The sequence below is a fragment of the Pseudonaja textilis genome, chromosome Z, assembly GCF_049901715.1.
Source record: "Pseudonaja textilis isolate UNSWEBS1 chromosome Z, rPseTex1.2, whole genome shotgun sequence".
NCBI lineage: Eukaryota > Metazoa > Chordata > Lepidosauria > Squamata > Elapidae > Pseudonaja > Pseudonaja textilis.
The window spans coordinates 84,553,875-84,581,539 of NC_142008.1; the positions used below are offsets into that span (position 1 = coordinate 84,553,875).

The 27,665-nt window shown below is 37.5% G+C and overlaps 1 protein-coding gene across 2 annotated transcripts in view; it reads right to left on the bottom strand.

The window, feature by feature from the left end:
• KCNH6 (potassium voltage-gated channel subfamily H member 6) overlaps positions 1 to 27,665 on the bottom strand; it is a 117,575-nt gene that overhangs the window by 62,956 nt on the left and 26,954 nt on the right. The window lies entirely within an intron of this gene.

The following is a 27,665-nucleotide window of genomic DNA, read 5'->3' on the forward strand; positions in this document are numbered from 1 at the left end:
TTCTAAATAATTTATTTCTTGTTTTAGTTAAAGGTTACAATAGAAAGACACAAAAGTACTAGATGTTTCTGGCATTCAACTATCTACCAATAGAAGCACTATTTTCAGAAAATAACTGATGAAATTGTTCACCCAAGATTTTTAAAACCTTTATTATACTCATTTATCCAGTCATTCCTGTTCCTAACATGAGCGGGAAGTTTTATACACTTTCCCAAATAAACATTTATACTAAAGATTAGGGGAGGGGGCATGCAAAAAAGTTAGAGACAGAATAACTTCATTATGGCAATTATGACCTACAGTAATTAGAATAATAGAGATATTCTTAAACTGGTTGACATAATGAATTGATTCAGATAAGAAAAGCTGATATCTATTTAATCCATGAAAAAACTATATGAAATCTAGTGATGAATTTTGTCTGTCTTGTTTCATGATGAAATAACTCTTTATGATTTATTTTCTCAAGAATGACAATTTCAAGAGTATTGTGAAGCTAAAATACAATGTAATTTTTTTACATTCCTGGATTTATCTTGATTTATTCTTTTTCCCATACGTTAACCAATTGGTACAGTATATATGATAATTAGGCACTGCTGACTTCAAGAGCTATATGAAATAGAAAACTTTCAAGAAATGAGACATGGGTCAAAAGCAGAATTCTAAGACTTAGCATCCTTTGGACATCCATGAAATTTTGCTGAAGAAATACCTTGGCATTCAGCTTTGTTCGGGTATTTTCCCATGTCATTGTAGTTGTGCTTTTAAAGTTGTAGCGACGTTTCAGCAGAATCTCATCTGATGGCAGATGAGATTCTGCTGAAACGTCGCTTCTTTAAAAGCACAACTACTAGACGTGGGAAAATACCGAACTCTGAATGCCTACATCTAATACCCATGAAAACTTAAGAAAATATATATATATATATATATATATATATATATATATATATATATATATATATATATATATATATATCTTCCTTGATCATAGTTCAAGAAAATTCCTGGAAATAAAAATTTGAATATCACAGCCCTAAAACAGAAATGGATAATTGCTATATGGTAAAGGCTACACTATTTGCTTTCTTTTTTTATTTCCTACTATAAATGGGAAGAAATTTATAGAGCAATGTTTGGGAAATTTCCTCACAGATTTCAGTATAGGTAGTCTTCGATTTACTACCACAATTGCCTTCATTCATGACCACAAATGAGCCCAAAATTTATGTTCCTAAGCAAGACTGTTGTTAAGTGAATTTTGCCCCATTTTAAAACCTTTCATGCCACAGTTGTTAAGTGATGCACTGAAGTTGTTAAGTTAGTAACGTGGTTGTTAAGTAAATCTATCTTCCCCATTGACTTTGCTTATCAGAAGTTTGCAAAAGGTGATGACGTAACCCTGTGAAATTGCAACTGTCATAAATTGCCATAATTATTAATTATTATTATTAATAATTATTGTCATAAGTTGCCAAGTGTTCAGATTTTGATCATGTGATCATGCTGCTGCTGCAATGGTGGTAAGTATAAATAATGGTCACAAGTCACATTTTCAGTGCCATTGTAATTCTGAATGGTCACTAAATGAACTATTGTAAATTGAGGTCTACCTGTATAGTTTTCCTATGTGTTCTGGAGCTTAAATACAGAATTTGGGGGCTATAGGAGATGTGTACCTTAAATTGTCATTCCTGCCAGAAAGGAAAACATGCATAGACAGGTATCCTTGACTTACAGCTAGTCACTTAGCAGCCATTCTAAGCTATAACAGACATCCTGGAAACTACTTATGACCCATATTCAAATTTACAACAGTCAACCCATCCCCACTGGAAGGCATTTCAGGTATTTGACAATTGGGGTGCTTTTACAGTTGTTTTCAGTGTCCCATGTTCATATGACTGCATTTTATGGTTTTGCCAAAAACTAGCATTTATTTCTGTTTTTTGGTAAAACTGGCCCATAGCGAATGATGGTTTTAAAAATTTGATAGAACTATGGAATAAATGGAGAAATTCCCTAAGATTGAATTGAAAGAATATATTAGTAAACTAAAAGAAAATCAGATATATAAACTGGAAGACTGGAAGAACAAGATAAAGAATGTAACACAAGTAAGGAACGTTTTATCAGATATTAAATTAAATTGGTTGAATTTAATACAATTAGAGAAATGAATAAAAATGGAAGAAAGATTTGAGGAAAAAGATAGACAGTTAACAAAATTTGAAATGATTATAAAAGAATGTAAAGTGAATGAAGAATATACAGGTAAAAGAAGAATTGGGAAATTATATGGAATATTAGAAGAGCAGGCAAAAGGGTTAAAATTAATTTGGGAATAAAATTAATTAGGAGAAATAAATGATAATGATTGGAAAACTATTTGGAATAGAATAATATATAAGAATATGTCAATTAGAATTAAGGAAGATGGATATAAAGTGATACTTAACACTATGTTTTTGTCTGAAGTGGTATAGGGTTCCTTGCCTAAGCAGGGGGTTGGACTAAAAGACCTCCAAGGTCCCTTCCAACTCTGTTATTCTATTCTATTCTATTCTATTCTATTCTATTCTATTCTATTCTATTCTATTCTATTCTATTCTATTCACGTAAATTAAATCAAATAGATGTTAAATATACAAATATTCATTGGAGGTGCGAGAAAGAGGTTGGAACATATAAACATATGTGGTGGGATTGTGCACAAAAAATATGGGGCATGGTGTTTAGGGAAATTAGAGCACTTTTGACTGTAAATTTGTCACGGAGGATTGCATTATGGTTGCTGATGGAAAAACAAGATGATGTGAAACAAAACAGGAATTTATTGTAAATTTGATAATGGCAGCTAGATTAGTGATGGCTAAATATTGGGGACAAAATTGAGATATTCAAAAAAAAGAGTGGTATAATGAAATTTGGAGTATGACAACAAATGATAAATTAAAACAGAAATTAAGTTTAAAAAGGGGGTGATTTAAGTAAACAGTTATAATGAAATTTGGGGGTATAAAAACAGTATTGGTGGAAGGCAAAGATAAAACCTACTCAAGAATATATGTTGTTTAGGAGGGGATAAGGGCACAATATATTGTATATCTTTTAGCTGTTATAGAAGAAGAAATATAAGAGAAAAAATGATCTTGCGGCGCACTGTAATATTTGTATTTCTTTTTCCTTTTTTGGTATTTAGAGTTATATGTATTATATTTCTATTATTTGTATTCAACATTAAAAAAATATATAAAAAATACGATGACATTTGCTAAAAGACCACTACAGAAAGGCTTGCAGTACTGCATTGATCACAAGAGTGACCTAATTTATGATTGACACCAGTTATGACCATGATGGCAGGATCTATTATGGTTGTAACTCAAGGACTTCCTGTAATGAGAATCTGTTTATTTGTGCATTTATTAAAACTACAATATGTCTTAAATGTTTACTAAAACGTTATATAAATGTTAAAATCACTACAGAAATTATGTTAAAATGTATGAAAATTTCACAGATTGGAAATGAATCAATTCACCCATCCTGTATTTCAGTTCCCTAGTTTCCCTATATAAAATAAGTCTCTGTAATCTCAAGAGTATTTTAGAATGAAAATATTTATATCTATACAAACATTAATATACCTACTAAAAGATTGCATGTTCCAACTTTTTAATTGTGTGCACATAATGTTTGATGTTTGCAGTCACAATTCCCTGCTCACCCAATACATATCTTTAGTGTCTAGCATATAAAACACACAGAGCTAAGGTGCTACCTCACACCATCACTTCATTTTTTTAAAATAGCTTTGCAAATTTGTTATGATAGTTAGCCAGCCAAGTGATAAACAGCCTTTTTTGTACTGGAATTTCACATAACAGACAATGTTTGGCCTTATCTAAATTTCAAAGATCATATAGTGATATTTAATTTTTTTTAAAATATCTTTTATAAAATAAGGCACAAAGAAGAGGAAATAGAATAACCAATCCCATTTAGCACTCTGTTTTATCGTGACTGCCGTTATCAATCAGTAAATGTATGTGTTTTCTACACTAAGGCTTATTACACAAATACTATTTCACAAGTAAGTAGAACAAGGATTTAAATGATGGTTTTACACACACACACACACACACACACACACACACACACACACCAATGATCCCTATTACAAAGAAGCAATGCTCATCCCAGGTTTTGGCAATACCCCTGTCCTTTATGCTAATGATTCTGTAAAAGTGATGACTCAAAGAAACTCAAAGTATAAGGGATATGAAACTGCAAATATCACCCCTTCCTCCAATTTGGCTGACATTTTTCTCTTCTTTTATTTATAAATAGTACTTCCTTTTCCTGATACTCTAAGTAACATAATGCATGTGATTCCCAATAGTAACTTCAATAGTAAAATGTGCCCAAATCCTTGGACAATAATCCTTTAATGTGCTTTTGCATAATACTGAAGCATATAATCACTATTTCAGCTGTTGAAAGGTGTCAAAATGCCTTTCTTTCGAGGATTCGGTTTTCCCACTGGGAGAGCTCCGGCGCAAGGATACGGACAACTGCTTGAAAGCTGGATCTTTTTATTTTTCAGGAAGGTGGGGAACAGCAAGAAGTCTGCATTCCTGGGCTAGCTAGCTTCTTATGGTAAGTCCCTGGTTTTTTATACCCTTTTCGCCCTTTGTAAGTTGATTTTGTGTGAATGTTTGCATTTGTGCTTAATGTTTCAAATCCTGTTTGAGTTTGTCTTTATTATCTCTAATCTCATTTAGCTTTAACATAGTTTTTCATATTTGTTCTGTGGCAATCTCCTGTCTGTCCCTTTTGTAATTTATATTTTGTGTCTTTTGTCTGTTTGTTTTGCTTATTTAGTATGTCCTGTGTTTGTAAGGGTTTTCTAAATTATCTTTTTGTTTCCTTTTCTTATTTGTCTAGTTTTCTTAATTACTTAGGCTTTTGTCTATAGGGATTCTTTAATACCTTTTTTATTTGATTCCTTTTCCTATGTAAGTTTGTTTTATGGCTGACCTGATGTTCCCCTTGGGCTTTTCCTGTTTTTGTGATACTACTGTCTTCGTGAAGTTCCCTTTCCACACAGCCTAACCATTTCATTCTTCAAAAAATGCTTCTAGCATAATATTTTGATTCCACTGATGATCAGGTTTTAATTCTCCATGGTATTTTGAATATCCCTGAAACTCTCCTATAACACTGGCCTCCATAGGGAGTCTGGACCCATTAGAGAGGTCTGTCCTTGGAGACTGATAGACTTAAATGGCTTCTAGAAAGAACTAGGGGATATCCTGAAGGATTTGCTGCATGGTTCTGCCAAAGCCTTAGTAATGGCATGGAACCAAAAGGTCACTGAGATTTTGGATTAGTCTCTATATGACCTCTCATGACCCTTCATTCCCATAGTTCTCCATGGTTCACGGAGGAAATGATAGGTCTGAAATGGATTAACAGATGTTTAGAGTGCAACTGGTAGAAAATGAAGGATGAGTAAGACTGGGCACATCTTGGAATCACTATTAAGGCCTATTCATAGCATTAAAGCAGTAAAACAACACTGCCTCTCTGCTGTTATTGCATCTGCAGAGTGTTGCCCATCAACCATATTGTGGATCCCTTGATTGTCCCAAGCCAGGGGAGGGGCGCCTGATCATCTTGAGGGCCACGCAGAAGAATTTGTTGAACACCTATTGGTTAAAATTGCTTGGATTCATTCTTAGAACTCTTGCACGGTACAAACCCTTAAGATGCCTAGGGAGACACCTTGCCCAATAATTTGTAAACAGTTTGACATTGGACCTAAAGAAGTGAACAGAGTCCTCTGTGCTGTTGATGCAACCACCAGTCAATTAGGACCTTGTCCCACTTGGCTGGTGAAAGCCTCCAGGTCCAGGACAATGACCAGCAGTTGGGTTCATGCAGTGATAAATTCTGCACTCTGAGGGGGCACATTCTTAGGACATTTTAAGGAGGCTCTGGTTTATCTTTTGCTTAAAAAACCACCACCACAACTTTCATTCAGTCTTTCATCTTCCCTTTTTGGGAAAGGTGGTGGAAAAAGTGGTCTGGCAGTTCCAGAAGATCCTAGATGAAACAGATTTTCTGGACCCCTTTCAGTCAGGATTCAGGCCTGGCTATGAGGCAGGGACAATCTTGACTGCACTCATGGACAATCTCTGGCTGGAGCAGGATGGGGATAGTGCAACTGTTCTCACTTTCCTTGTTCCCTCAGCAGCCTTTGATACCATTGATTATGATAACCTTTTAGATTGGCTGTGCAATTTGGGGTTAGGAAGCATAGTTTTGTGCTGGTTCAGCTTTTTCTCCAAGATCAATCCCAATCATTGCTGATGGAGAGTGAGAGGTCCCATCCCCAACTGCTCACTTGAGGTATCCCCCAGAGCTGGGTACTCTCTCCTTTCCTGTTTAACATCTAGCTGAAACCTTGGGGTGAGATCTTCTGTCACTATATGTCAAGATATCAATATTCTGATGATACGTAGTTCTACATTTCTAACCTGGTGACACAAGTGCTCTATCTCTACCCTCTCACAATGCCTGGAAACTGTATGGACCTAGATGAGGGATAAAGGACTTAGACTGAACTATGGCAAGACTGAGTGCATGGAGTGGGTGCATGGAGTGCATGGAGCCTCAGGATCTTAGTTTTTATCAACCTTAGTTCTGGACAGGGTTGCACTACTCTATTTATACCCAGTTTGCAATTTGGGGGTTCTCCTGGCTTCATATCTCCTGCGGAGGGTGTGACTAGGAGAGCTTTTGCACAGCTGCATTTTATGTGCCAGCTATGATTTTTCCTGCATCATGACTTATTTATTAAACTTTTATGCCATCCTTCTCCTTAGAAATTGAGTTCTCCTGTACTCAATTATTCTAGCCCTAGTCATCTCTCATCTGCACTACTGTAATGCGCTTTACATGGGATTACCCTTGAAATCCATCTGGAAGCTTCAGCTGGGGCAAAGTGCATCAGCAAGAACAGTCTTTGGGGCCTCTAGGATGGCCCATATTACACTACTGCTCTATGAATTGCACTACTACTGGTCTGCTTCCAAGTATAGTTCAAGGTGTTAGTTATGACTTAATGGCAAAAGTCCTGCCTACCTGATGAATCATCTCATCCTGATAGGACAAGTCCATCCTACTCATGCCAGAAGAAAGGGCCTCCTTTGGATTCCCATTTGTCAAGGATAGAAGGATAGCTTTCTTTGCCATAGCACCCCTCCCCCAAAATATCCTACCCTCCTTCCACAATAGCCTAAAGACCTGGTGCTGTTGGATGGCCTGGGGACCAAGTGTGGGAACTCCATGCTAGAGGTGGCTCTGGACTGATGGGAGACCATATCTCATCCCACCTTATTCACTTCTCTCCACCTATCTTTCTTTTCATTATAATATTAATGTATTCTTGTTTTCATTTTCATTGTTCACTTGTCTATTATGTTATTTCTGTTTTATTTACACTTTTTAAATTTCTTCTTTTTTATTACTGTAAACCACCTAGAATAATCCCGTGGCAAGATAGTCAGCAAATAAACGTAGCAATTAATAATAATAACAACAATAATAACAATAATGACAACAACAACAATAATAATTCTTTCTTCCCTTCCTTCAAAGAATCTAATTTGACTGCAATCCTTTCTATGTCCTGTCAGAAATACCAAAAATTGCCATTAGGATAACAAGAGACATAATAACATCATATCTCAAATTCCACTGGTTTTGGTGTTAGTATAATTTTCCAAAGAGGGAGTGGATCTTACAATGCAAAGCTGCAATGCTGCTGACATCAATCTAATGTCTTTTGCCCATCTCCTCCCAAATATGGACGCCATTAGCACCAATGAGTTCGATTTAGCAATAATAAATAGCAATAATAAAATCAGTCCATAAAATCAATGCAACAGGAGAAAAATAAGATCATATTAATGAATAAGCAGTAAAATAGCTGATGTAACAAGCCAACAAAATGAAGAAAAGGTGAACATTTTTCATCTAAAGCCAAAATAATGAACATCAAGTTAGCCTCACTTCTTGCATAGGGAAGTTCCGAAAGAGGGTGGAATTGTTACCAAACAGGCAGTTTCCCTTGATGATTCTAGCTTCACCTCAGTTGACATAAAGATTCCTTAACGACTGAACAACCATTCCTTAATAACAGTTTTTCTCATTTTCACCAAGTCATTGCTTCATCTCATCCTCAACCTATGAAGGAGGCTGAGTTTTAAGTTGTCTCTGTTTTCTAATATTACTAGTATTTTCCCTTTTATTTGGTTCAATCAAAGTTTTAAGTATATAAAATCCTAGTTTACCCGTATATACTTATACATACATGTACAAGTGTATATAAGAGCTGTGGTGGTACAGTGATTAGAATGCAGTAATGCAGGCTACTTCTGCTAATTGCCAGTTGCCTGCAGTTTAGCAGTTTGAATCTCACCAGGCTCAAGGTTGACTCAGCCTTCCATCCTTCCGAGGTTGGTAAATTGAGGACTCAGATTGTTGGTGGCAATATGCTGACTCTGTAAACTGCTTAGAGAGGGCTGTAAAGTACTGTGAAGTGGTATATAAGTCTAAATGCTATTGCTATTCAAATAAAATTCTATAGCATGCAGTTTTAATGGCTCTAATACCAGATTCATTGTTTTTAACTCTTTTAAATCAGAGAAATTTCTGGATTCACTGCAGGTTATTATTCTTAGGGAATATATTCTCAATTTCAGTTTTTTTTAAACCAAAGAACCAGGGTTTCAACAGAATTGTTAACTATAATCATACATTCATAAATTCTTCGGGTGATGACTATTTTAACTGATCATTATCCTTTTGTGAAAACACAGACTTAAACATCAGGGAATGGTTTCTCTTTGATGAGGGGGTTAAAAAAAAATCCAGACTCTAAATAGTAACCCAACTGAACATACTAGTCAAGGGTGGGATCTGCCATGCATTTAATCACATACATGTTGAGATAGCCTTGTGGAAGTCACAAAGGCCATATCTACTCTAAAAGATAAACCTTAGCACAAGTATAATGGTGCTCACGATGCCATGCAAGAACACACTCTCTGCTTGGCACATAAAATACTGATAGAGGAGAATATTTGTAGCTGAGGGATAAAATGAGGGTGTCCCTGGTACTACTGATGATATTATCTAGTTTGTATAATTAAATATCTGCAAGAAAACAAGCCAGCTTGGAGAGCACCAATAAGGTGAACAACTTTTTTACAATGAAAAGGAGGACACAAATAAATTGAAGAAAAAAACAAAGCCACTTGCACGTGGCGTATTCTTGCATGCTGCATACTCTTGTGCGTGGCACACTCTTGTGTGTGGCACACTCTTGTGCATGGTGCACTCTCTCAAAACAATTCTCCTGTGTGGAGCGCATGCATCTCATAATCACATCTTGCCGCACTGTACGGAGCCTTGACGAATCATCATGTCAAATACAAATACATCACATCACATTAGTCTTCAAATATCAAAAAGGAGGACATGTAGGAGGACACTTTTCGAGAGAGGACAGAACTTAAAAAAGGAGGACTGTCCTCCCTTAAAGGAGGATGGTCGGTCACCTTAGCACCAAGGACCTGTCACATAAAATACTATGGCTTTATGCAACAACTTTAACTACATTAAGTAACTTAAACTACAATATATGCATGTACAATATGTTAAGCCCACAAAAATCTTGGCACATTTTTATCTTTTTGTAGTCATACTTTTTACAATTCAGCTGTTCTTTGTTTTACTAAAACCTGGCTTAATCCACAAATTCAATTGGACAACACCATATACATCCCAGGATTTCAGACATTTAGATCAGACAGAATTGAAGAGACATCAGGTAAAACAAAGAGTGGAGGATTATGTTTATATATCAACAACAGCTGGTCTCAGGATATAACTATAATATATAAGTACTGTGATGAAAACTTAGAGTCTTTACATATCAACTGCAAGCCATTTTATTCTCCATGTAAGTTCTCCTCATTTCTCCTAATAGCTGTGTATGTTCCTCCACAAGCCTGTGTAAATGAGGCATTATGAACTCTTGCTGATCAAATTATGGAGGCTGAAGCCAAACACCCAGATTCCCTTCCCATAATTTTAGGAGATTTCAATCAAGCAAATTTAAGGGAAGAGCTCCCGAAACATTTTCTTCATGTAAATTGTCCCACCGGAGGTAAAAATACTTTAGACCACTGCTACACAACAGTAAAAGATGCTTATAGGTCTTTACCATGAGCAGCTGTGGGACATTCTGACCACTGCATGATTCGCCTACAGACAAAGACTTAAAACCGTGAAACCAACAATTAAATCAGTGAAGACTTGGTCTGAAGACTCCAGGACTGCCTTGATTGCACTGATTGGAATGTTTTTGAAGATGCCTCTGCAGACCTAGATGAGTTCACAGATACCGTAACATCATATGTCAGCTTCTGTGAAGACTTATGTGTACCAACAAGGAACCTGCAAATATATAGTAACAATAACCTTGGTTCACAGCTAAATTTAAGCAGCTATATCGTTCCAAAGAGGAAGCCTACAGAAAAGGTGACAGACAGAATGCTATACAACCAGGCCAGAAATTAACAAGAGAGATCAGAGCAGCAAAAAGAAGCTACTCTGAAAAGTTAAGGAATCAGTTCTCAACAAATGAACCAGCAAACATGCGGAAAACTCTTAAAAACATCACTGGCTTCAGCAAACTTCCTTCCCAGGCAGAAGGAAATCAACAACTGCAGGTTTGAAAGGAAACTACAGCTACCTATCTCCACAACCCACATCTCAAACACACCAACAACAGCTAAGCCTCCTACAACTGGCTCCAATCCATTGGGCTCACAATCTCTGGTGATCACAGAAAAAGAAGTGCAAGATCTATTACACAGACAAAAGTCAGGAAAAGCACCAGCCCCAGACAAGATAACTCTTTCTTGCTTAAAAGTCTGTACTGACCAATTGGCCCCCATCTTCACCCAAATCTTCAATAGATCACTGCAGATGTGCTATCTTCCTTCCTGCTTCTCACGTTCTACCATCATCCCAGTGCCAAAGAAGCCCTCCATCAGGGAACTGAATGACTACAGACCAGTTGATCTAGCATCTGTAGTTATGAAAATCTTTGAAAGGCTTGTCCTGTCCCACCTGAAAACCATCACGGACCTGCTGTTAGATCCCATGCAGTTTGCATACTGAGAAAATAGATCAACAGATGATGCTGTTAACATGGCTCTGCATTACATCCTGCAACACCTTGAATCTCCAAATACCTACGCAAGGGTCCTCTTTGTAGACTCCAGTTCAGCATTCAATACCATCATTCCAGACACTCTTCTAAGTAAATTAAACCAACTAGCAGTACCTGAACACACTTGTAAGTGGATCATAAGCTTCCTAACAGACAGGAAGCAGCAGGTGAAGCTAGGCAGAATCACATCCAATACCTGTACAATTAGCAGCCCCCCCAAGGCTGTGTGCTTTCTCCACTTCTCCCTATATACCAATGACTGCATCTCAAACAATCCATCTGTTATAATACTGAAGTTTGCTGATGACACAACAGTGATTGGTCTCATTCGAGACAACAACGAATCTGCATACAGACAGAAGGTTATACAACTTGCCTCGTGGTGTAGCCGGAACAATTTGGAATTGAACACACTCAAAACCATAGAAATGGTGGTAGACTTTAGAAGAAACCCTCCCATACTCTTACAATACTAGACAACACCGTATCAACAGTAGAGACCTTCAAATTTCTAGGTTTTACTATATCACATGACCCAAAATGGACACCTAACATCAAAAAGGTCATCAAAAAAGCACAACAAATCTTTCGTTCTGTGCCAACTCAAACTGCTCAAACTGCCCAAGGAGCTGCTGATACAGTTGTACAGAGGAATGATTGAGTCTGTCATCTGCACCTCTATAACTGGTTTGGTTCTGCAACCCAACAGGACAGACACAGACTTCAGAGGATAATTAGGACTGCAGAAAAAATAATTACTACCAACTTGCCTTCAATCACACAAGTCAAAAAGAGGGCTGTGAAAATATTTACAGACCCCTCACATCCCAGACATAAACTGTTTCAACTCCTTCCCTCAAAACGACGCTATAGAGCATTGCACACCATAACAACTAGACACAAGAACAGTTTTTTCCCGAAAGCCATCACTCTACTAAACAAATAATTCCCTCAACCCTGTTCAACTATTATAAAGTCTGCACTACTATTACTGTTAATCTTATCATCACTCCTTATCACCCATCCCCTCCCATTTGTGACTGTATGACTGTAATTTTGTTGCTGGTATACTTATAATCAGTGATGGGATTCAAAAATTGTTACTACCGGTTCTGTGGGCATGGCTTGGTGGGTGTGGCTTGGCTTGGTGGGTTTGGCAGGGGAAGGATACTGCAAAATCCCATTCTCTCCCCACCCCAGTAATCTGCTTTCCAGCTCCATTCTCCTGTGATGGCAACCAAAGAAGACCCAGCTGATCAGCTGGGATTCGGGAGGCAGAGAATAAATGGGGGTGGGACCAGTGAGAGGTGGTATTTGCTGGTTCTCCAAACTATTCAAAATTTCTGCTACTGGTTCTCCAGAATTGGTCAGAACCTGCTGAATACCTCCTCTGCTTACAATTTATATTAGCTGTTTCCTAATATGATTGATTGCTTATTGTACCCTAAGACTATCATTAAGCGTTGTACCTTACGTTTCTCACGAATGTATCTTTTCTTTTATGTATACTGAGAGTATTTACACCAAGACAAATTCCTTGGGTGTCCAATCACACTTGGCTAATAAAGTATTCTATTCTACTCTATATGATTAGTTTATAGTTTAACGTCATATGCAACTTACAAATTAGACTCATTTAATAACCAAGTGGAGTGTGTTGTGGGAACACAGATATAGGTTCCTTTGCCTAATAATGTGTTTAACTATTTTTATATTATTTCTAGATTATTATTTTCTTTTTGAAATACTCTGATTGATAAAAACTGTATGGCTTTAAAGAGAATTGTTGCTAAGTGTGGCACATTCCAAGGACTCAGTATCATGTCTTTCAAATGATGTGATTTGGAACTGACTAGGATACACTCTATTTTTAATTCATACATATATGTACATTTTCAGATTGAGAAAATGATTAAAGCCCATGAACCTGATATAGATAACTCTTTCTCTGTTATTATCAGTAACAAGGAAAAGCTGTTGGTTCCCTGCCATTCAGTTGGTGAGTCTTACAATAATAAAAACAGATGATGAATCCCAGGTCTCTGTGGATCAGCTATAGACTGTTCTGAATCAGGTCACTGGGTACATTTGATATTTTAAGAGCAATTTATGAGCACTGAAATAAATGGTGGTCAGGAACTTGCCTATTCATAGAATGGCACCTATTGTGAATGCAGCCACTCTTAAAATATCAATTTGGTTTATGCCATAGCGTTTTGCCTTCTGCTGCCAGGACATTCATTAGCGAATCTCAGTGAGAACTGTCTTTCTCTTTATTTCCCAAAACATATCTTAAAATTATCACTATAAAATGTAGGTATAGTTGGCAAATAGTTATTATGTTCTTTCAAGTAACAATATGCGCAGTAATGGATAATTCAAAATACAATATCACTCCTCCTTTCTTGTCTTACAACATCTACCCTCAATGACTAATTTAATGGAATTTTGAGGTCACTGACTTTATCAGCTTACCATAGCAATGATCCACTTCCATATAATAAGTTGATATGTTCATGCCTCTATTTCCTTTTAAAGAAACTGAAAACTTACTTCATTCTCATTTTACTATTAACATTTTATCTCACTAAAAGTTGATATTTCAATATGAAATGTGGGAATTCTGCAAAGCTGTAGGCAAGCCATTTTCTCATTAGGCAGAAGTCTTGTTTCACTCTACTTTCTGCCTCCACTTTTGAAGAGTGGAAATAGGCCATGTTCCCACTATTCAAAAGAGGGTCACAATTTAGCCTTCCAACCTTCAGAAGCATCATAGTTGGCCATCCAGAAATATTATGATTTCACCAGAATGGCAGGACTGTTTTAGAGGGCATATCTTTTGCACTTTGGAGAGAAAGGTGTCTTGGTATAACAGCAAGATTAGGGTCAATTTTTCAAATTGCCCCAAAACTAAAGGAAAAAGAAATCAAAATGACTTTGCTGAAATTTGGTAATGTGCCCAGATTATACTTGGTGTTGTTTGCCAACTCCTGCCATAGATATTCATCTGCTAGAAATATTATTATGTCTCAGGTTATACAACAGAGATCTAATATCTTGCTGGCTGAAAACTCTCTATCATAGCAACCGCTTCTTTTCATATTGAAAGGAACAAGTGGAGAAAGGAGGAGACTACAAAATATATTGTCTTTCTTTTTGTGTAGAACAGAAGTCAGGGATTTTTGTAACTCCAGACTTAGTGGTAACTCAGGATTGGGCAATGATTAAATACTATTTTGTATATCTCCTAGTCTGCTAGAGAGAAGTGTAAAAGCAATCATTATCACAGACTTTATGGTGATAGTTGTATCCCAACTATGAGTATGCTATGAATGTGCTCCCAAAGAGCAAGCAAACAAATTAAATTTACTATGGTAAATGATATGTTACTTTTTAGTAATGTGTTTCCTATGTTCATGTAGTTATTTGTTGATGCAAAAAAAAAGAAAAGAAAGGAAGAAAAAGTATCCCTTCAAATAAAAAAAAATCTAGCTGGATTTTGAATCTCTACTGCTTTCAGATAAGTACTATAAATTCAAGGCAGCTCTAATACATCTCTACCATCCTCACCCGCCCCAAAATACCCACTCTCACCCAACAGATCAACAGATTAAAACTTATTGTCATCACCAGCTAGATTTTTCTGTTGCTTCTTCTTAAGCATCTTAATCATATTCCAGGAGATTGGGATCTCAGGAAGACAGCTGGATGTATTGCAAGGAAAAGCATATAACTTTCCTTGAACAGCTCTGAGGGAAGAATGATGAAGGAACATGAATATATTCTAAATGTCAAACAGCATGATTTTGTAGGCATATAGCAGCTTTTTATAAATTGTTAGTATTTGTTTTAAAACAAATATGTAAATTAAGTTTAATTGACAGTGTCTAACAACAACCATATTCAAAAAATTGATAATGTGGAAGCATTAATAATAGCTATGATATGGTCATAGCAATATCATGAGTGGGTAAAATTCCTGCATATACATTATTTTTAAAAATGATAGACTGTAATGTCTTTTAATTATTGTTTTTACAGATGTGCCTTTAAGTTATGTATAGAATATTGAAAGAAGGAATAATGTCTTCATTAATTCTTTCAAGTTAGACAACCACGATAGTCCTTCTTTTTTCTATATATGTTATTTTATGAGCCTATGAGTCACAGAACTTCAAAAATTGTGCCAATTGTATCTACTACAATCAAAAGAGTTTGTGGGTATTTTTTGGAAAGCCTACTCTGAGGAATCCATGATAATATGTCAACATGAATTCAAAAGCAAAATTATTGTATTCATCACATGAATAGTAAATGGATAGTTATAATTACTTATTGTTATAAAATAAGATCAATAATTGAGTCATTCTGGGATTATGGTTATTTTTTACTCTTTAATATTTATATCCTAAATCATTTTCGTGCTGTTTACTACTTCAAAACATTGCCGTTATTAATTTCAATGTTCTTGTGCCATTTTAGCTTGCAGAATGTTGTATAATTAGTGCAGTATAATTAAACTGTTGCAGTTCATGGCAGTTGAAATAGAATACATTGACTATATATTGGCACTACTACACTTATTTTATTTGGTTTCCCTAATTGATCATTTAATATATCTCAATCAAAAATAGAAGCTGGAGGCATGATTCATTCAAAGACTTAACATACTTTTTCTCCCCGATGAAGTTCGGGGAGTCTTAGAATAAAACTGGCCCATCCACTCAATCAGCTGGCTTTGCTTCTGGTTCATAGTGATAACAAGGAGCCTAACATTCCTATCCACTCTCCTTTTCCCATTTGACCTTGAAAAAAGGACAAGCATTTAGCTTTTAATAACATAAAATAACATCATCGTAAAGCTTTCACCCTCCTCCCCTTCAGTGGGATCAGCATTGTTTCAGCGTATTTATCTGTATCATCAGTATTAAACTACTCAGGGAGATATGGCTGTTTCTAAAAGCTGGACATGAGAATATGCAAATTAAAAAGGGAACTATTAATTTTTGAAATCTTTTTTCCCTTCATTCCTTTACATTCTTGTTTTTTGGGGGCCCTGTTTATTACCAGATTTTATCTCCAAGTTCTTCTTGCAAGCCTAGTTTATAGAAGATTTTTTTACAGTGCCCCCCAGAGAGTCCCAACGATAATGAGAAGCATCTGGCCATTGGCAAACCAAATTGCATTCCTAATTTGAAATTCACTTCTCAAAAGTCTTCCTACCTATTTTGCATCTCTATGGTTCTAGCCTTTAACCGCTTTCATAAATCCAAGCCCAGCACCTTCCAGATGTGTTGGCCTCTCATTGCTATCAGTAAGCTTAGTTACTGGTCTTGCTGTCTGGGAGTGATTAGAGTTGGAATCCAACACAGCTGGAAAATTCAAGTTGGGAAAAACTGATCTATAATAATGAGTAATTTATAATCGTGTGGATTAGGTCTTTGGCCACATGAATTCATTTGCTGACTGAAGACTGTGGAAGAAATGACTTTTTGTCATCAGGATATGTGGCACATGTAAAAAGGTGTAGATATTCAATCATGTGTGTGTGGCCATTATTTTCATTATTTTTTTTAATCCCATCTATGAACAACCCATTTGTTTTTAGCTTTCCTATTATTTTTGCATTATGCTATATCTATAAATTGATTTCCAGGCAGCAGTTTATCAGAGAAGTGCATATCAACAATATCATACTGAAAAAGAAATAGCAATACAATTTAGAGAAAATCACAAATCTATTAAAAGCAAAAAACCAATAACAATGATCCCATAAGCTGAACCTTTCATTCTGTTAGTGTAGCTGATAGATGATAATGATGTAACTGCTCAGCCATAATTGAATAAGGTTTTGTAGATCGACCTGTTCATCCCATTTTCTCCATCACGTGGCTATCACTAGCTAAACACAAATGTACTATATTTGCACTTTGTTCCTTCATTTCTTATGTAGATCTGAATGCCTGCTGTTCTCAAAATCTATTCAGTGCTGCAGTTAGAGATGCAGAATCCATTCTCTCTGTCTTAGGAAAGAAGCAGCAGTAAGACAGCTTTGAAATCTTGCCAAGGAAACTGCAGGGACTTGTTGAGGCAGTTGCCAGGAGTCAGTAATGACTTGGGGACGGACAAACACATACACCCACACCCACACAAGATGTGCTGTTAGGTTTCCAAATGATGACCTTTTCTGCTTCCTTTTCCTGGATCTTTTCTATTTATTTGGCAGAGTGATTTTGCCTCATATTATTTCCCTGCCATGTCTACGTATTTTTAATCTATACCCATGTTTTTCAATCTTGGCAACTTGAAGATATGTGGACGTCAACTCAGAGGTGGCATTCAGCAGGTTCTGACCAGTTCTGGAGAACTGGTAGCGGAAATTTTGAGTAGTTCGAAGAACCGGCAAATACCACACCTCTGACTGGAGATTTTACAGTATCCTTCCCCTGCCACACCCACCAAGCCACGGCCACAGAACCAGTAGTAAAAAATTTTGAATCCCACCACTATGTCAACTCCTAGAATTTCCCAGCCAGCCACACATCTTCAAGTCACCAAGGCTGAAAAACACTGATCTAGGCTCTTCCCTAAAGAGCTAAATAGCTTATATGCCTGTCCTGTCTTCTGTTTGCATATTGTGGTCAAAGTAATTTTTATCAATAATCTTTATGGGCAAAGAAATGATATAAGTACTGTCAGACTTCAAAATCCAGGATTTTTAGGGGCATCAATAAGTTCTTATACAGCCTACTTGGTGCCTGCAAGGATTGCTGCCCCATCTATTTTTAAAAAAATTAAATAAAAAGCAGGCAAAGTAGATATTACCCTCTAGCCTCAGATTTATTTGTGATAATGTCTTTTGCATTAATATCTGTACAGCTCTTCCTAGATTATTAGAGGATGCCTTCATTTATATGTGAGTATAGTAGGACACAGCTTCGTTCTGATAAATGGATATTTTATGCCTCCCTATGTCAGATACTATGAGAATGGGCAAGTCTTCTGCAAATGCTTATTTTGTGAGTATATCCACCACATGTCGATATACTCATCATTTTACATGTGCTCCAGTCTAGAAAGATTCCCTAACCCTGTTTAGAGTCACAGCTCCTGGACTCTACTACTTGTGTTAGAAGGGATTTTGTGGTGAAAAGCTTTGTGGTACTATCATATACTCTGCAGGTAATTCCTGAACCTCCTGTGTGAATTGCCTTAGTCCATGCATGGTTACCACAAGATATCAATAATACTCTACTCAGGGATGAGCATGAGGTCTTGCTAGAAGAATGGCTGGCAGATTACCTTGCTCAGATTTTCATTTCTTGTATCTTTACGGACATTACATCAGTACAAACTAGTCAATTTTTTGCCTGGACAATTTTTTGCATTGTGATATACCATTGCCTGTTCTATCCAGTTATATGAGATCGTACATTTTTAACAGAAACATGTTTTGGGGCAGTGAGTTCTTAGTGGATTACCCAAATGGATCAGTCTCTCAGCTACTTTGATTTCCCAGGATATCAAAATAATAGTGATCTCTCTTTTTCTGATTTTAGAAGAGCAGATCCAGACAGTAAAGTAGATTCAGTTATGAAAAGTGAAAGATGATGGCAAAACACAATTTTGAATTAGGGGGCAACATGGCTAGAGTTAAAATATCCATGTTCTCTATCTGCCACAATAAATGCAGTTGTTTATTACAAAATTATTGCAAACTACACAGATTTCAAAACCTGAACATGCAAATCAGCTTTCTGGAACTTTCCCAAGAGAACAGCTGAATTTTGTATTTACAGGGGAGGGTGGTCATGAACCACTTACTTAATTAGTACCACAGAGCTTTCTCTAAATGGAGATGAAATAGCAGGTTCACAGCTTTATAAAAATATCGCAGGAACACAAATCCAGCATGAAAATTTCCTGCATGGCCCTAATTCCTTCTGGTATAGCACAGAAAGCAAATACTTTCAAAACATGTGGGTTACAAATCACAAGATCTACTGTAAAATGTGGATCTGAGGGAACCAGATATTCGTCCTTTTCTTCTGTCTAATTTCCTTTTTTCCTGATAATTGTATAAATGCAGTAAGTGATATGTTGTAATTTCATTTGGGATGAACACCTCTTGGGAAACTGGCCAAGTTAACGTGACTGATATGGAATCATCTAATATAAAACAAAAAGGTCCCAGATATAGCAATGTAGGTAATTGCACACATATGGAACTCCACAGACCACGTGTTTGCAATCCACAATACAAATTTCCCATATTGTTAAAAGTATTTGTTTGATTTGCTTTTCAGATGCATACCTAAGATGTTCCAAACCATTTAAGTAATAAAACCATTTACGTAATATCCAGCCACTTGCAAACAGATATTGTACATCACTGAGATTACTTACCAAAGGATCATGATCAGCTGCAGCAAGACCTACTCTCTCTTGAACTTCAGATGAAAAAAAGAAAACTACTATGAACAGCGTTACTGATTTATCTTATTTTCACCAAATAGACCCAACATAGCATTTACCGTATGCTTCGAAATTCTTTGGAATACTTTTAACTATTGCATTATTATGAACAATAGATGATACTTGCTATGAATGGCAAACATAATAAAACAGTATTCTTTAAGTATGTGTCGTAGAAGAGAAGAGAAGAGAAGAGAAGAGAAGAGAAGAGAAGAGAAGAGAAGAGAAGAGAAGAGAAGGAGGGAGGGAGGACCAGCCTGCTGGTTTGAGAGAATGATAATGGATAATAAGGAGAAAGATAAAAAGTTTAATTCCTATTTTTTCATTTGTCCAAAAGAGCTGTCAAACCTGTCAGAAGCTCCACCATGAAATGCAGAAGAGAAATGCAAATTAAAATAAATGAAGAAGTAAGGCGAGAATTACTTTGAATGAAGCTCAATGGGTTATATCCAGGATGCTGAAGGAATTGACGGATATGATTTCCGAACCACTGGTTGTGATTTTTGAAAATTCCTGGAGTATAGGGAACACTGCCAGAGGATGGGAGAAGAATTAATTTTATCCCCATCTTTGAAAAGCAGGGAGCAAGGGGAATAAACCAAGGAAACTAAAGCCTAATAAGTTTGACAACAGTAATGGGAAAAAAATTCTAAAAAATATTATCAAACTGTGAGTTTTCAAGTAACATATTTAGAAAGAAACAAAGAGATTACCAGAAGCCTGGATGGGCTTGTTAAAAAAGATTGTGCTTGACAAAGATTGATTTTCTTACCAAGTTCCTAGATCAAGGAAATGCTGTAAGTGTAGTGTATCTAGGCTTCAATAAGGAATTTGATAAAATTGAGTATAGCTTCCTTTTTGATAAAATGGAACAATATAGGATAGATTGTCTTATTATCAGATGAATTTAGAGTTGGTTAAACAACTCATCCTTAGTGGAGTACTTCAGGATTTTCTTCTATGCCCAATGCTTTTCATTATTATAAGTGACTTAGATGTTAGAAGACATGCCCATGAAATTTGCAGATGACACAAAGCTAGGAGGGATTGCTAACATCTCAGAAGATAGGCTCAAGATTCAAAAGGATCTTGATCAGTGGTGGGATTCAAATTTTTTTTACTACCAGTTCTGTGGGCATGGCTTGGTGGCCATGGTGTGACTTGTTGGGTGTGGCAGGGGAAGGATACTGCAAAGTTCCCATTCCCTCCCCACTCCACTAACCTGCTTTCCAGCTCCATTCTTCTGTGCAGGGCAACAAAAGAAGACTTAGCTGATCAGCTGGGACTCAGTAGGCAGAGAATAGATGGGGGTGGGGCCAATCAGAGGTGGGATTTGCCAATTCTCCAAACTACTCAAAATTTCCACTACCTGTACTCCAGAACTTGTCAGAACCTACCATGGATCTTGACATCAGACCCTATCCCATACCACTGAATGCGGTTCAGTAGTAAGAGATGTAGGCTTCTGCATTACGTAAAAAAATCCAGATGCTGAATAGTTAGTACCAATTCTAGCCAGCAATATTGTTATTTTCTGGATTCTAATAGAGAATGAACTTGCAATGTGTGATAGCTGCCAAAAAAGCCAATATAATCTTAGGTTGCATCAACAGAGATATAGTGTTGACATTACAGGAGATGATTATTCTGCTTTATACAGCAAGATAAAAAACATTTGAAACACCGTCTCTAGTTTGAGTCACCATAATACTGTTCAAGAAATATGTTAAGAAGTTGGTAGGGTATAGAAAAGAGCAATAAAATGACAGGTTTGTTAGCTGAATCCGATGAAGTATGGTAAAAAAAAGTTGGATATGTGTTGCTTAAAGAGGAATAATGATAACAGTCTTTTAACACTTGAAGAGATATCTTTTAAAAGGGTAGAGCTGCTAGCTAATTAGGCTGCTGGACAAACAATAAAACAGAAACAGCAAAGAGTCATTTTTTTCATATCTACCTGTTGTCATAATAAGCTGCTATTTCTATTACTACTGTTTCCAAAGGGCCATGGATAGCACTAATCTATGCTATGTTTAAAATACATCTGCTGCTAATCTATTTCTATCCAATGAACTTCATGAGTTTCAGTTCTTCTTTCTACTCTGTGGCTTCATGTTATTCCTAGTAATTTAGACTTAACTGGTTTTGGTATGTTCTGAAGCTCCATTGGTACTGGGATGATAGGCAGTACTTAAGACATTGCCACAATGTTAAACAAGCTGGGCATTATGGGTTTCTCAAAATGCTACATCTAGCAAAAAGACAGTTTTGGTGGCCCTCGATGAGGACCGAAATAGCCATCTATGTTAAATATTGTCCTATATGTGCCACCACTAAAACCCATACTGGAAAACCATTAGGATTATTGCAAATGGTTGCTGACCCTATCCAGCCATGGCAAGACATAGGCACGGATTTCATCGTAGATATGCCTAATAGTGATGGATATACAGTCATTTGGACGGTAATTGATTTATTTCCAAAGCAAGTTCACTTCATACCTTCTGCTGGTCTACTATCAGCTCAACGATTAGCTGACATATTCATTAAACATATATATAGACTACATGGAGTGCCAAGATGCATCATATCTGAGCAAGGAGTGCAATTTACCACACAATTCTGGTGAGAATTTGTATAATTGATAGGGTCCTCACAAGGATTAAGTACCACCTATCATCCCAGTACCAATGGAGCTTCAGAATGTACCAACACAGCAATTGAATGATATTTACGATGTTTATGATACTTACAATATTGTACCAACAAACCAATTGGGTAGAAGTATTGCCATTTGCCAAAGTAGCATATAATAATATGGGACATAATAGTACAGGGTACACTCCCTTTCAGATAGTGCATGGAGCAGAGTTCATTCCTATTCCGGAGTGGTCCCATATGGTTCAGGAACTGGCCACAACCACCATATGGTCCAAATAAGTGCAAGACGCTTGGAAAGCAGTACGAAAGGCTTTGTGAAATGCTGCTGAGGCATATAAAAAACAGGCTGACAAAAAATGGGCTGAGCACAAACCCTTTAATGTTGGAGACTGGTGTATTTATCCACCAAATAAATAAAATTGGGCTTACCATGTAAAAAGCTAGGACCGAAATACATAGGCCTATTCCCCATAGCTTAAGTGATCAATCCTGTCATTGTCCGACTCCAACCACCAACCCAGTTTTAGCGGGTACATCCTGTTTCCATAGCAGTCTCTTGAAACCCACAAACATGTCCAGACTGGAACCATGACTCAAAACCCCAGGATCTGTCCAAGATGATTACTATAAGATAGAGGAAATCCTGGATTCTCGTAGATGTAGGGGAAGCCTACAATATCTGGTCAGATGGAAAGGGTACCCTGTCACAGAAGCGTCCTGAGTGACACATGTGGATATTGTGGCTCCACGACTGCAATGGTTATTTCAAAGAAAACACCCTAGGAAAGCAGGTGGCAGGGAGGAAAGTAAATAGCCTTGCATCATCTCATATGATCTCTTCTCTTCCAGGTGGATCCATGGTAGAGGGGGCCGCATGTTGGTTTCCAGAGGTCCAACCGGGTTTGCCGCCCAATCCAGAGCTCAACACATCAGAGAGACCAGCCAGGGTGTCGGGTGGAGCACTGCTGTGATCGTGGACAATGGCATTATCAACCTCCCAGATAGTCACTCTTGTTGATCCTCCCAGCCTCCTACATGACCGCTTCAAATCCCGTGGGCAACTTATCAGCCTTCCAAACAACCATGCCACTAGTGATGATCAAAACAGACTGGAAAGGGAGAGCGACTGTATGGCTGGGCTAGAAAAGGATGTTAGATACTTTGGTGAATGCTAGGCAGGCGGGATTGGCTGGGAGGGGCTGAATTAGCAATTATATATTAAGCACTGAAAGGCAGAAGCTCTCAGAGCTAACTTTGATTGGATTATCCATTCTTGCTGCTCAGGACTGGAATACTGGAATAAACCAAGTTACTACGAAGCTTATGAGTGATGTTTATTTTGTAAGTAACTCTCCAGTACCTAGTAGAGACAGAGATCTGCTCTTGAATAAGCCTTATGTTGGTCCTGCTATTCTCAACATTAATATTTCCTCTTCAGTTGGATAGACTTTTCCGTTCAGCTTCCATTGATGATTTTTTTCTATCTTATGAATTCTCTTTTTACTTCTACTGCTCAAGCCTCATTCCACCTCTGTTTGATGCTATCTCTATTACTTGATGGACTAAGGTGCAGGGTGTTTTTTGATGAAAACTTTCCCCTGCAAATGATTCTTAACTAAAAATAAAAATAATATGAACATTAACTTGCAGTCTAGTCAACAAATGACAGAGATGTCTGAACTGTAATGCAAAAAAGAGGTATGTCCAAATTGCATTATTTGGGGAACATAATGTCACTTTATGGTCAGCATAATTCCCATGTTCAGCACAGGGTAACAGACTAACTGATATTGCAAAACTATATTATATCTCCATGGAAGTGGGACATGCTGATTTTTGGCCTTTAATTAGATTATTAACTAAAACTCACAAGATTGCAGTTTTGGTGTTTTCTTTAGCATCAGAAACAATGATTACTTTCAGCAATTTTTCTTGACCATGCTTTGGACTTACTTTGTAATTAACCTCAGAGCTGCTGTACTCTGTCATTGTGAAGCTCAGCTGTCAAATAGGTTGTAAGGAAATTAACTTTTGACTGATCCTCAATAAAGTTGCATTGACATTTCTGATTCAACTCTGCACTGGATTCACTACCCTGTGAAGAACTGACTTTTTCCCATACTGTCACTGGGTAGGAAGGTTAGTGGATTGTGCAATGAAGCAGAAGCGAAAGCATTGATGCCCACAAGAACGGTGCCCCAAAGTCATTATTAGAATGCAGGTCAGAACATACCATTCCCTATTTGGAATGCCAACTCTCTACTTCCTCTCATTGGGATTATATCCTGTTCCTAGCACACATTTGGTGTTGCATTTTATACCCAATTTTCTTTACTCACAAAGGTTACTTTCCAAACTATAACTGTTCCACCAGAACTGATATTCTCCACTCATGAAGATTGTCAGGAGGGGAGGCACTGGCCACTGCAAAGGCCTGATCACAGTCAAGCCAACAGCTGATGGTCCAATTCCAACCAACCAAATTTGCTTGGTCAGCCTGAAATTCAGTGTCGGGTTCCAAGTTCACTGAGAATCCATCAGCTCTGAATATTCCCCGCAGCAAGTCAGCTGGCCATGTCACCTTATCTCTGCTGCTGCCCGATCTGTATTTCTGCTTGTGCGCTGGCCGATGGCTTTGGAATGGCTCAGCAGAGCTGAGGATGGATTCCGCAACAACGGTGGGGCTGCTGGAACTGGCTCTTTATTGATGTGGTGCATATTGCTAAAGTGCATTGGGGCACATATAGAGGGTAATTAGGACTTAGGTTAAAACATGGTGAAGGTGGCACCAGGTGGGGATCAATTAGTGAGAGTCGGAATAGGTTAGGGATGTAGATATGTTATAGGGTTAATAGCATTTAGGAATAATGGGTTAGGTGTGGCCAGAATTAGAACTGCATATAGACATGGGTGTGGTGTGGTGTGTCTCATGATAATGGTGATAAAAGGAAAGGAAGCAAACTCAAACCCAACTCTAACCTTGCCTGGCTTTTAGCCTTTCTTGCCTGATTAGAGTATTTGTTGTTTGATGCTATATTGAATAAACCATCATTGTCCTAAAGAGGAGCTGGAGTTTGGATTCATTTACAGACAAATCTTCAATACTCAAGGCTGAGATTCAGATTAGATACCAGTTATGGCATCTTGGCAAATCTTGGCAGCAACCACCACTGAGGGGACCGGCACCAGGCCCCTCCTTAACAGAGTTTGGCAGATACCCTGGCCACCACCATGGGGAGACAACAAGACTGGTGGATAGTGGAAATCAGTGGATGCCCCCTAGGTCATCCAGCCCACCTCTGTCCCAGCAGCAAGCAGGACCTAGGGATCTGACCTGGTATGGCCTGTGGGGGTGTCTTTCTATTGTGTTTGTATCCCCTGGACCTCCAAACTGTCTAAGAATTTGCTGGACATTCTCAATCCAATAGAACAGGAGACCTCTATAACTGATTACACTCTATTACTCTATTCATATATTTCAATGACTATTATGGAGGCCAAGAGAACCAGTTGTGGACAACATAGATCTGTCCTAATTGTTACTATGATCTTCTCTGTGCAGCCCTTTCCCTTCTCACAGAGGACCAACAGTTAGTCCCAATGTGGAACAACCATCCCATGGGAAAGAATAGCAGACTGTTTCTTCGGAGATGATGATATCACCTTTTCCCAGTAGCCAAATTTTAAAGTCCTTATAAGAATGATGAACCATTTACAACCAATGTATAAGATAATATATGTAGCTCAAAAGTGAACTGAATAATTCTTGGTGCTTTGATTGTTTACTTGCAGATGTTTCATTGACCCAAATACATAACATTATTGTGAATAAGAAATAACGAAACATTTTCAAGCTCAGAAAGCACCAAGAACTTTACAATAATTTAAAATATTTTTACTTCATTTTTTCTTCCTTTCAAAATAAAAGATGCAGCATAAATATTTTTAAAAATATATTTTTGAAAGTTCTGGACAACATATATTTCTAATAATTTGTTCCTCCTTTGGCAGCCTTTCATGTGCAGAAGAAAAGAAAAGCTTTTATTTACTGTTTGCAGAGTGGTCCCTCAGAGCAAAGCAGGAAGGAAGATGATAGCATGTGGAATAGGTGCTTGTTGTATAACTTAAATTCTTCATTAACTTTTGAATCTAACATGCCCTATTCTAAGCTGTGTGTTAGCTGGTTGCTAATAAATATTTAATGGGCAATGCTCTCAACAATGTTCTTGATATCCCAATATCGGTAGATACTAAATGTTGGATAAAATTAAGTATGGCTGTTAGAATAAATTGTGCAAGAGGGAGCATTTCTCTTATTTATTCTGAGTTCAAAATACGGATATTATTGAGAGAAAACTTATTAAATAGTTACACATAGATCTTTTAATATTACTCGGTGTGAACAAGTCAAAAAATAAATCCAAAAAATAAATCCAAAAAATAGGGCAATGGACAATCTTCCCATAATGATTCCATGGTTATGATTTACCATATTTTTCCAACTATAAGACCCCCCCCCCCAAAAGTGGGTGGAAATGTCTGCGCATCTCATAGAGAGAATACGGGTCTGCTTTTGGCCTCCCAAATCCTCTGTGTGTCCTGTTTTTGCCCTCCCTGGCATCTAGAAGCACTCTACAGGGAAAAAATGGGCCCATTTTTGCCCTCCCAAACCCTCTGTGTATCCAGTTTTGTCCTCCCTGGCACTCAGAAGCATTCTGGAAGCCTCCCGTTTTTGCCTCCCTGGTGTTGGGGAGGCCTGAAGAGTGCTTCTGGACACCATGGAGGGTAATAACGGGGCTCACGGAGGCAAAAAACTATTTTTTTTTTGTTTTCCTCCTCTAAACCTAGGCTGTCTTATGGTCCGCTGCCTCTTATAGTCTGAAAAATATGGTAAATGGGCTTTAAATGGTAAATGGAAAGAAATTGTGGGTAACATATGGTCCTTAGGTTGCAGCCTGTTCAGTCCTGACAAAAACATGTGGGCAAGAGCCCAAATGGAGACTACATTATCCTATATTTTCCATCTCCTTTCTTAGTAGTTAAGATGCTGGGCTGTCAACCTGAAGGTGGGCAGTTCAAGACATGAGCATTGCATGACGGGGTAAGCTCCTGTTCTTGCCTCAGTGCCTGCCAACTTACCAGTTGGAAAGCATGCAAATGCAAGTAGATAAATAGGTACCATTTTGGTGGGAAGGTAACAGTGTTCCTT